This window comes from Hakea prostrata, unplaced genomic scaffold (genome assembly GCF_041222555.1).
Source record: "Hakea prostrata isolate BN-2017 unplaced genomic scaffold, UWA_Hpros_2 contig_190, whole genome shotgun sequence".
Classification (NCBI taxonomy): Eukaryota; Viridiplantae; Streptophyta; class Magnoliopsida; order Proteales; family Proteaceae; genus Hakea; species Hakea prostrata.
This window is the reverse complement of record NW_028291309.1, coordinates 24,318-35,812: the sequence shown is the minus strand read 5'-3', so window position 1 is coordinate 35,812 and position 11,495 is coordinate 24,318. Positions and strand designations below refer to the sequence as shown.

Below are 11,495 nucleotides of genomic sequence, written 5' to 3'. Positions count from 1 at the left end.
TCAGTACCGAATATACTGAACACTCTTCCGGAAGGAGGGGCAGCAGCACTCTTCACTAAAGGAGCAGGCTGTTGAACTGGCCTCTTTGGATAGGCACAAGAAAAGTGATCGGTCTGCTTACAGAAAAAGCAAACAACGTCCTTTAGTCCAACTAGGATAGCTGTAGCTGGGGGCTTTTGAACCAACAGTCTAGAATTTGCATTCACAGGACTAACATTCGGGATATTCATAGCTTGTCTATTCCCACCATACTGACTATGCTAGCCTGCTTGCTGAAATCCAGGACTCTGACGTACACTCCTAGGCTGAAAGGTAGGATTAGGCTAAGGTGCAGGTCTAACAAAGTGCCACTCAGTACGGTCAACTAATCTAGGATTCCTTGACTGCCAAGGTCTTTGCGCACGAGCAATTTCCTTTTCAGTCTCTTCCAACTTTTTCGAATTCTGAACAACTTGAGCATAGCTTTCAATAGGCTGAGCTGTGAGATATGCTCTGATTGCAGGTCATAATCCCTTAAAGAATTTCTTCGCTTTAGCACGATCAGGCTTCAAAGAATCAGGAGCAAAGAAATGGAGCTCTTCGAACTTCTGTTGGTATTCCCACACAGACAGTGATCCTTGCATCAAAGCCATAAATTCAGCTTCCTTAGCATCTGATAAACATGCATTTACCATTATTTATTTGATTTAATTCCCCATACTTATTTAATTAAAGAGAGCTAATTGAGTATTTTTGTGTATTTTTCAGGAATAAGGAGATTTTGGATATTAGAGATAATATGGAGTAAAGTTGGCAAATATATTAGATATTGGTGGATTTTGAATCATGGCATTCAATCTTGCTGCTCAAGAAATCATGAAAAGTGAGATCTTAGCCAAATTGGATATAGGTGGAGGTATAAGGAACAAAATAGGTAATAAATCTGAAAATCGGGTAAACAGACCTACCTTCAGTATTTTGGGCATATCTCTCTCGTATGAACTTGGATTTCGATGATTCAAGATTCTATGGAACGATATTGAAAATATCTACAACTTTACAGTTTTGATTTTTTCCAAATTCGGAAAGAATAAAGGTCAAATAGATGGGTAAAGAGAGGGGATGCATTGTGTGCGGGAGACATAAAAGAGAAGCCAACCACAGAAAAGAAGACGGCGAATGCGGCTCTCATCTCTCTCATTGCTGAAGAAGAAGACCACATATCTCTCTCTCCCTCTATGTTTCATCTTTATTTTTCTTACGAACTTTGTGATAATGAGTAGCTAGTTCTTTTTCTTTGGGATGTAGATGAACCATGCTTATTTCATTAATTAGATTGTTCTATCTCTTCTAGTTGATTGTGTTTGAGTTTGGCCAAAGATGTTCTATAGCTTCCGCGAAGGATGATAGTCTTGCGAAGATAGGGCATATCTAGGAAGACCATCCCTAATTTACTTTGAAGTGTAGAGTTATATCGGTTAGGGAAAAGCATTAGGGATTCGAAATCCCAAAGATCTTCACGTATTCATAGTTAACGTTTTTGCATTAATTAGTAGATTTAGTTTAAATTTAGTTTTGTTGAATTCAATCTTAGTGACTTAGCCTTTTAGTTCCCCATAGTTCGACCCCGTACTTTCTGCTTGCTAGATTAGTATAGGATTTTATTTTTGATTGGTTAGCAACACGATCAAATTTTGGCGCCGTTGCCAAGGAACCAAAGCACGGTTGCTAGGATTGATTTTTGTCAATTAGACATAATTTTTAGAGTAATTTTAGTGTTTTTTATTTGTTATTTTTCTTTGCTAGTTTAACTAATCTCTTTTTCTTTTGTTTTGTAGGTAACTGCAAGAGTAGCGATTCGATAATTAGTTTAGGTTGTTATCTTTTCTTTCTTAGATATAATTGTATTTAGTACTTTTCAATTGTAATATTTACATTAGATTGGATTGTTTAGGTGAAGTTTTAAAAATCCCCATCCCTCAGATCCCACATGTATAACTTTTGTTCGAAAGATCACGTGGATTGCGCTTCAGGTACGTCCTAGACTCTCCCTTTTGCTATAGTTATTTTCTTTGAATTTTTCTTATTTAGCTTCTTTTTTTCTTCTTCTTCTGTGTGTATGCATGGTCGTCCGTCCCTAAACCCTGAGTTGACTCCATTTGACTTAGAGTTAGAAGAGACTTTGGCCACCCTTAGAAGGCAAAGAACCATGGCATACTATGAGCCTCCAATGAGGCCCTTGAGTGAGCATTTCATTCCTACGACATATACTCCAGTTTCTTGTATTAAGTTGCCTAACATAGAGGCGGCTCAATATAAGATCAAATCTAGTGTGATTCAAATGCTACCATCTTTTTATGGACTTGCCAATTAAGAGCCTTATAAGCACTTAGATGAGTTTTTAGAAGTGTCCTCCACAGTTAAAATTCTAAACCTCTCAGTTGATGCTTTAAGGTTACTTCTTTTCCCATTCTCCCTTAAAGATAAAGCTAAGCATTGGCTTCATTTTTTGGGCAATGTTAAAATTTCCACTTGGGTAGAAATGCAACAGGAGTAATTCCTTAAAAAGTTCTTCCCCATTGGCCGTACCAATAGCATTAGGAGAGCGATAACGAGTTTCTCCCAACAAGAAGGAGAACAATTTCATGAGGCCTGGGAAAGATTAAAAGAATTACCTAGAAAGTGCCCCCACCATGCTATTCCTAAATGGCAATTGGTTCAATGCTTTTATGATGGCCTTAGAGACCGACATAGGCAAATGGTTGATTCTTCTTGTGGTGGGACTTTCATGCACAAGAATGAGAATGAGGCATGGGAACTTTTTGAGACCCTTAGTGAAAACTCCCAACACCATGCTTCAACAGCTAGGACTGAGATTCCATCCATTGGGCAACCAAAGAGGAGTGGTCTCTATGAGATCAATCCTACCATTGAGATGAGCACTAAGGTTGACTTGCTATCAAAGAAATTAGACCATCTCTTGTCATTAGGACAACAAACCCCATCTCCACTTCCTACAAGTTTCTCTCCACCTAATCAGATTGAAGCATGTGCTTTATGTTCTAGCCTATCCCATCATGTCAATGATTGCTATTTGGCTACACAATACCCTGAGTTTGTTAAGGAGCATACACATTTGGCCCAAGGAGTCTCTAAATTTGGTAATGATCCATATTCCAATACCTATAACCCAGGATGGTGAAACCACCCCAATTTTTCATGGTGAAACTCAATGCCCAATCACTCTAATCAAATACCTTATAGACCACCTCCATTTAATATGCACCAAAATGCCTATAGGAATGAGCAACCATCATCTTCACAACCCTCACATAATTCATCATTTGAGGATAAGGTACTAAAGACACTTAGTGGATTAAAGCAAAACACTCAATTGTTGCATTCTCATTCTCAATCCATTAACAAATTGGAAATCCAACTTGGTCAACTAGCTGATGCCATCAGTAGGAGGGAGGTTGGTCAGTTACCTAGTCAACCAATAGGTAACCCTAATCATTAGATTGGGTCTAGGAAAGAACAAGTTGATCTTGAGAGTCGAGAAGAGGTTGATTTGACCTATGAGACTGGCAATGCTGCACATAAGCCTAGTAAAGAAACACCACCTGTGAGTATTCCCCATCAAATTCCTTGTAAGGGGTTGCACATTCCGATTGTAGAGGGTCCTACTCCTGAATCTTACACTCCCAAAGCCCCCTTCCCTGAAGCTCTTGAGTCCTCAATTTCAGATTCTATAAAGAATGTATCTTTAAGCCCAAATAGAGATGAAGAGTGCTTTGCAATTAACTTTATTGATGAGGTAGTGGTTGATTATATTCCAAACATGCTTATTGATGATTCCCTACAACATTACTTGCCATTTGGGGAATCTAACCTAAATATTGAGGAAGTCAACACATCGTTGGACTCTCCCACTTCTTTAGAGCATTCACCATTCACATTTAGATTTGAGCTTCCACCTCCATTGGTTGCTTCTTACTAAGTCTGGCTGAAGACTCTAAACTTAGCGCTTTATGGGAGGCAACCCATATGTTTAGATATTATTTCTTGTTCTTTTTCCTTTATTTTCTTTGTTTGTTGTTAGGTTTTACTGTTGCGTGCTCTATCATGAGTTCAAACATCGGGTACACTCTTTCCTCTATTTGCTTCTATTATTTTTTTTGCATGCACTGAGGTCATTGCATAATTTAAGTGTGGGGGGGTGTCAACTCGAGTAAGACTTGTTGAGAGTTGGTAGAGCATTGTCACAAAGATAAAAAGTGCCCAATTTTGCCCAATTTTTTCTGGCTTTGGTAAGATAAATGTTTTAATTCCTTACTTAGATACAAAATGAGAGTTTAAGTGCTTTAGAAATCCCATCTGATGTAATGAACACCCTCTTGAGAGAATAGTAATGGGTTTTACATTTTGAGACCGAGGTTGAATCGGAAAATAGGAATTCCAAGTAGTCCAAAAGGTTTGACCATCTAGTTATCTTGTATTGCCTTGTGCTTATGGTGACAAGTCGAGACCGATTTTAGACTATTTAAATGTGAAGTAAATTGAAGTATAATGTGAAAAAAAAAATGCTGAAGTTTAAAGGTTGGACCTCCTTCTTAGTAACCGGGTCTCGGTGTCACCAACATCGAGCCTCACGTCAAACAGTTGGGGTGTCTTTGGTCCAGTCTTGGCCTGTAGCCTTGTTGGCTTGAGTAAGTAAGTTCGAGGGGTATTCTACACCTAGTCCCTTAAGGTCATCTGGCTTGAGAGCGGCTGACCCAACACTCGTTACATAGGCCATCTAGAAAGCTTAAGAGGCAAGACATTGCATGGACTAGAATTGTGAACATTAAAGAAAGAAGTGAATTAATGTGCTTATAAAGGTGAAATGTCTAAGAATGTCAATATTGCTTAGATCTTGAGTTCTTGGTATTATTTGGTATCTAGTTTAGTCTTATCTGAGGGTGAACTGGTAGACTGTAGATAAGAAGAGACTTCTCGATTGAATTGTTTGCCTAGAGCTAGACTCAAGAGAGGGTGTAAGAGCTTAAGTGTGGGGGTGCCTATATTCCCTTTAATCTTTAGTGGAGTGTCTTTGTCTTGGAATCTATCTTTCTACTCTTACTACTGCCAGAATAATTAGAAGAGCACTTAAGAATTTTGTGTGTATATTCTCTGCAAACACTCACGAGACACAACTCGTCCACTAGGGTAACCTAGGGGTTTAAAGGCTTGTTGCACATGCTAAGTGCAACCGTGATTCCTACGAAAGTGAGTTAGGTTTTTCTTTCTTTATTTTCTGTATTAGTTTTATTTTTTTTGTTTTGCTCGAGGACTAGCAAACACTCAAGTGTGGGGGTATTTGATAAGCATGCATTTACCATTATTTATTTGATTTAATTCCCCATACTTATTTAATTAAAGAGAGCTAATTGAGTATTTTTGTGTATTTTTCAGGAATAAGGAGATTTTGGATATTAGAGATAATATGGAGTAAAGTTGGCAAATATATTAGATATTGGTGGATTTTAAATCATGGCATTCAATCTTGCTGCTCAAGAAATCATGAAAAGTGAGATCTTAGCCAAATTGGAAATAGGTGGAGGTATAAGGAACAAAATTGGTAATAAATCTAAAAATCAGGTAAACAGACCTACCTTCAGTATTTTGGGCATATCGCTCTCGTATGAGCTTGGATTTCGATGATTCAAGATTCTATGGAACAACATTGAAAATATCCACAACTTTTCAGTTTTGAGTTTTCCCAAATTCCGAAAGAATAAAGGTCAAATCGACGGGTAAAGAGAGGGGATTCATTGTGTGCGGGAGACATAAAAGAGAAGCCAAACACAGAAAAGAAGACGGCGAATGTTGCTCTCATCTCTCTCATTGCTGAAGAAGAAGACCACATCTCTCTCTCTCTCCCCCTATGTTTCATCTTTATTTTTCTTACGAACTTTGTGATAATGAGTAGCTAGTTCTTTTTCTTTGGGATGTAGATGAACCATGCTTATTTCATTAATTAGATTGTTCTATCTCTTCTAGTTGATTGTGTTTGAGTTTGGCCAAAGATGTTCTATAGCTTCCGCGAAGGATGATAGTCTTGCGAAGATAGGGCATATCTAGGAAGACCATCCCTAATTTACTTTGAAGTGTAGAGTTATATTGGTTAGGGAAAGGCATTGGGGATTCGAAATCCCAAAAATTTTCACGTATTCATAGTTAACGTTTTTGCATTAATTAGTAGATTTAGTTTAAATTTAGTTTTGTTGAATTCAATCTTAGTGACTTAGCCTTTTAGTTCCCCATAGTTCGACCCCGTACTTTCTGCTTGCTAGATTAGTATAGGATTTAATTTTTGATTGGTTAGTGACACGATCAGCATTCTGTACGGCTTCAGGGAAATAATTCTTACAAAATGCTTCCTTGAAAAGTTCCCACCCCCCCCCCCCCCCCCCCCCCCCCCCCCCCCCCCCCCCCCCCCTTCCGCCCGCATACCCGAGAGTGTGATCCACAGCCCGAAGATCAGGTATCGAGTGATCAACCTCCCACATAAACAATAACATAATCATGAACAATCATAATAAAAGTGCGGAAGATAAATCATAGATCCAATAAAGAAAGAATGAATCATAAATGAATCAGAATAGTAGATATAATCAGAGTATCAAATAGATAAGTAAAGTGAGGCAAAAATCCCACTTTACAACCAGCGGAAAAGTAGCTCTAAAGAGAATAAACTAAATAAAATCTAATCCCAGTAGCTAGTACATTGGGTAACTAAATTGTTCTCCACTTTATAGACAACATCCTTGTAAGTGTAAATCTCATAAATGGCACAAGGACGCTTCCACTCAATGGTCGGACTAAGCATCGTACGGAGCATAACCACTCGCGGGATCTTCGAGTAATTGTGGTAACCGCAACCACCTTCCCGGAGATATGCCTCTTCGCCTTGCGCTTCTTCATAGGGACCGTCATAGTACTCAAGACTGCAGGATAGTCTAACAACATTGTACAATAAAGGAATGAGTTTCAAAGAAACTCAAGTAAGGCGCTTAAAAATCCATAATAACATAAATGGCAGGATTCCGAACAAACATAAATGCAATATGATATGAGACAAGCAATGAATGAATGAATCTAACTCTATGTATGCTGGTCTCTATTGGCAGACATGCTTTAAGTCATAGCACCGTACTTCTTTAGGAAAGTCCACTCACATCCTCAACCATTTAAGATATCTTGGATTCTCTCACGGATCATTTCACCGGTCTTGAGCAGCCGATTGGTAATGGGTCCTTCATCCCTCAGACAAACCATGGCAGGGGGTTAAGTCAACACACTCTCTCACAACCATTTGGTATAAGTACCGGCGCATGTCGTGGTAAAACCTAGCCAAATGCAAGTCTTCTACTTAGTTACATCAAGTCAGATCCAGATACTTCCATTCCTCGTCCCTGACGATCCTTTCCGGTATCCTTCACACTAGAGTCCTCATAGTCCCTGACTACGGACTCATCAACCCTATTGATCATCCACATATGGTAAACGGGAAGCTCTCACGTCCTCTCACGGGTTGGTTACCGGTCTTAAGCGCCCGTGAGCCCAAGTCTAACCATATGCAACCCTACCAATAAATGGCCCCCACAATGTGATTCCCGTCCTCTCACGGGTTGGTTACCGGTCTTGAGCGCCCATGAATCCCCATTGCTACCACGGGTCGTTCGGTCTCAATACCCCTCCGATTAGGGTCCGACATAACAGACATCCTAGCCAAACACTACTAGACAATCCTAGATATGTCATCCAACAGTTTAGGAAGGTGTCCAGAGGGCATCTCCGGAAACATCCCATAATATTCCCGTAGTAGTCCAAGAACGAGTGTCAAAAGGACACCTCTCCTTTCCAAACCATACTTAAGCATACACATGCATCAATTCATATCATCACATATATGGTAACCTCATATATGGAAAGAAATCAATAATTACAATCACTTTTATAACATTGGTAAGTAAATCATACATGAATCAATTTAATATGAATAAGTAATGCTACTGTAATCAAAGTTATGCAACAGTAGTATATCATTGTAAGAATCTAATTTAGGAATCATATCTATGATATTCAAATATAGAAACTAGATTCATGCTATCTATGTAATTAAGGAAATAACCATCCTTACCTTTATAACTCGCAAAGGAATCCTAAGAAATCAAGTAAGATCTTGGCAAACTTGAGAAGAAGGTCCTAAACAAGTATATACAACATATTAGGAAAGATCCCTAACAGAAAAGATACCAAAACATCCAACATAGACCAATTCCGGAGTTGCTGTACTCATTGGTCGAGTGGATTGGTCGATCGGTCCATCGACCAATCATCGACCAATGCAGACGATAGGCCTATAAAATCAGAGTTTTAAGATATGAAATCCGAATTTGGTGGTTCAAAAGGGTACTAATCAAGGGGTAGACTACCTCAGTAGTATTCTAACATATAGGGGACCTCAAAACACCAATCAAATCAAGATATCAAGATCCAAATTAGGAAACAAAAAGTTACCATAATTAAATCAACCATGGATCTTGATGAATTTGAAATAGAAAACAAAGACAATAACAATAGGAGGATGGATCATTGCTTCAGGTAAAGGTATCATGAAAACATACTTAGATCCTCAAAGAACAAGGCTTAGAAGCATAAATCTAAATAAGGAAATAAAACCTACCATATATGTAACTACCATGCATCATGAAGAACACATAGTAAGGTAGAAGAGAACACTAGAGATCTATAGATTATGGATTATGGAAGGAAAACACAGTAATTAACTACTAACATGATCAACATAGAAGATCCAAAGAGATCAGAATTCAGATTAGAAGTTTAACAAAGATTAGATCATGGTTTGATCATGATTCCTTCAAAAGCTTGCAATGATCATGGTTAAGATCATTGTTCTAGCCTCAAATCCTTAGGATGATCATGAGAACATGTTCAGAGATGTTTGCAACAGAGAATGCAGCATCTCTTCTACTGTCTCAACTCAAAAAGGAAAGAAAAACAAAGATGGAGGAGAAAAAGAGAGAGTAGACATACCTTTTGATGCAAAAAGAAGAGTTTCGACGAAGATCCGTCAAGAAAACACCAAGGATGCAAGAGAGATGACTTGCAGAGGTCTTTGGTTCGTTCCAGAGAGTTTGGAGGCAGCAAATACGAAGTGGACTCGAGATTGGACTTAAATAGAGCAAGAACAACCTAATTGCCAAAGACAGCACTCATTGGTCGAGTGGATTGGTCGACTGGCCCAATCGACCAATCCATGCCGACAAAAGACCAAAACAGGGAATTGAAGGTCCGGATCAAATCCAATCCTAAAGGGGTTTTGCACACAAGTCAAGTGACTTACCTAATAGGTAGAAATGCCTTCAAACCAAGATAGAGAGCACTCCAAGTCCATCAACTAATTAGATCTTCATCAGGATTCAGTTTCCAAAAATAGAACCTCATCATCAACTTTCATGGATTCAAAGCCGTACACCAAGTCCTCCACCGGGATGGCCCAAAGCTGACTTCTTACTTTACTTGGGTCATCGGACCTACAAATAACAAGGTTTCCGGGTCAAGGTTAGGGCTGGGTTTTACATTCTCCCCCCTTAAAGAAATTTCGTCCCCGAAATTGAAAGCGTACTCGTGCTTCCAAAGAGGTAAGGAAACTTCTCCTTCATATCTTCTTCCTTCTCCCAAGAAGCTTCTTCAGGGGTATGGTTCTTCCACCGAATCTTCACCAAAGGAATGGTGCGATTCCGCAGCTGCTTGTCCTTCCTATCCAAGATTTCGGCCGGTTCTTCATCATAGGTCAAATCAGCACTAAGTCCTTCAGGTGCTTGCTGCAAAATGTGTTCCGGATTCTCTATGTATTTTCGAGCATCGAAATATGAAACACATTGTGAACACCAGAAGAGGCGGAGGTAATGCTAATCGATACGCAACGGGTCCAACCTTTTCCAAAATCTCGAAAGGTCCAATGTAGCGAGGGCTAAGCTTTCCCTTAACATTGAATCTCATCACACCCTTCATTGGTGAAACCTTCAGAAAGACTTTCTCTCCAACTTGAAATTCCAAATCGGTCCTTCTCTTATCAGCATAAGATTTCTGTCTTGACTGGGCAGACTTAATCCTTTCTCTTATCATATCTACCATAGCACTTGTAGCTTCAATCATCTCAGACCTAAGACTTTTCTTTCACCTGCCTCACCCAATACAAAGGTGTCCTACAAGTACTGCCATACAAAGCCTTGAATGGAGCCATGCCTATTGTTGCTTGATAACCGTTGTTATAGGCAAACTCAACCAAAGCTAGGTGTTCATCCCAATTACCACCCATATCCACCACACAAGACCCCGAGCATGTCTTCCAATGTCCAATTGTCCGCTCGATTGTCCATCGACCGTGGATGATGAGCCGTACTCAAGTTCAATTGGGTTCCCAAGGCCTTCTCGCAAACTATTCCAAAACCTTGAGGTGAACCTAGGATCACGATCCGAAACAATACTCAATGGCACACCATGCATTTAACCACATTATCCACATAAAGCCTTGCTAGCTTATCCAGTATGAGTGATCTTCATAGGAATGAAATGGGCTGATTTGGTCAACCTATCAACAATCACCCACACAAGTGTCATTGCCTTTACTTGTCCGAGGCAAGCTAGTCACAAAGTCCATGGAGATATCCTCCCACTTCCAACTAGGAATAGGAAGGGGCTGAAGTAATCCAGATGGAGGTTGTCAACGCTTTCACACGTTGGCAAGTCTCACACTTGGCAACAAAATCATCAACATCCGCCTTTAGACCAATCCACCAAAATGTTCCTTCAAGTCTTTGTACATCTTGGTGCTTCCGGTGTATAGTAAAGACCGACTGGTGTGCTTCCTTCAATATTTCTTTCTTAACTTCTTCGTTTGCAGCACGCACGTCTTCCTCTAAACAACAAAGCACCATCCATGGATATACCAAAGTCGGGGTCCACTCGATTCAAGAAATCTTCTCAACTTTGATCAAAAACTCTTGATCGGAACTCTGCAGCCACAATCTTATCTCTAAGACCAGATCTTGCGCATGGCGGAAAGAATAAAATCAGAGTTCTCGTGACGATTTCCAAATCAAAACTCTCAATAGAAGACCACAATGGTAAACTCAAAGCATTCAAATCCAAAGTCTTCTTCTGGTTCTTCCTACTAAGAGCATCAGCAACAACATTTGCTTTCCCGGGTGATACTAATATCACAATCATAATCGGAGACTAGTTCCAACCATCTCCTTTGTCTCATGTTCAACTCCTTTTGGGTAAAGAAGTATTTCAAACTCTTATGATCCGTGAAAATGGCAATCTTCTCACCGTAAAGGTAATGTCTCCAAATCTTCAAAGCAAAGACAACGGCGGCAAGTTCTAGATCGTGAGTGGGGTAATTCCGCTCATAATCCTTCAATTGCCGAGAAGCATAGGCT

General features: G+C 39.6%; 1 non-coding gene across 1 annotated transcript; it reads right to left on the bottom strand.

The window, feature by feature from the left end:
- Positions 1-2,572: 2,572 nt before the first annotated feature.
- LOC148998678 (small nucleolar RNA R71) lies at positions 2,573-2,679 on the bottom strand. The gene has a single exon (XR_016171136.1). It is a non-coding gene; the product is annotated as a small nucleolar RNA R71 (small nucleolar RNA).
- Positions 2,680-11,495: the final 8,816 nt, after the last annotated feature.